Source organism: Arachis ipaensis, chromosome B02 (assembly GCF_000816755.2).
Source record: "Arachis ipaensis cultivar K30076 chromosome B02, Araip1.1, whole genome shotgun sequence".
In the NCBI taxonomy this organism is placed as follows: domain Eukaryota; kingdom Viridiplantae; phylum Streptophyta; class Magnoliopsida; order Fabales; family Fabaceae; genus Arachis; species Arachis ipaensis.
The window spans coordinates 63615767-63616304 of NC_029786.2; positions in this window are offsets into that span (position 1 = coordinate 63615767).

Here is a 538-nt window from a genome sequence, read left to right on the forward strand (position 1 = left end):
AGCATTCACATGTCCTTCTGGAGTGTTTGCCTACAGAAGGATGCCTTTTGGTCTGTGCAATGCACCTGCAACTTTTCAGAGGTGCATGCTTTTTATTTTCTCTGATATGGTGGAAAAATTTCTGGAAGTCTTCATGGATGACTTCTCAGTATATGGAGACTCATTCAGCTCCTGTCTTGATCACCTGACACTAGTTTTGAAAAGATGCCAAGAGACCAACCTGGTTTTAAACTGGGAAAAATGTCACTTTATGGTGACTGAATGGATTGTCCTTGGGCATAAAATTTCAAACAAGGGAATAGAGGTGGATCAAGCTAAAATAGAGGTAATTGAAAAATTACCACCACCTGCCAATGTTAAGGCAATCAGAAGCTTCCTGGGGCATGCAGGATTCTATAGGAGGTTTATAAAGGATTTTTCAAAAATTGCAAAACCTCTAAGCAACCTGCTAGCTGCGGACACGCCATTTTTGTTTGACACAGAGTGCCTGCAAGCGTTTGAAACTCTGAAAGCTAAGCTGGTCACAGCACCAGTTATC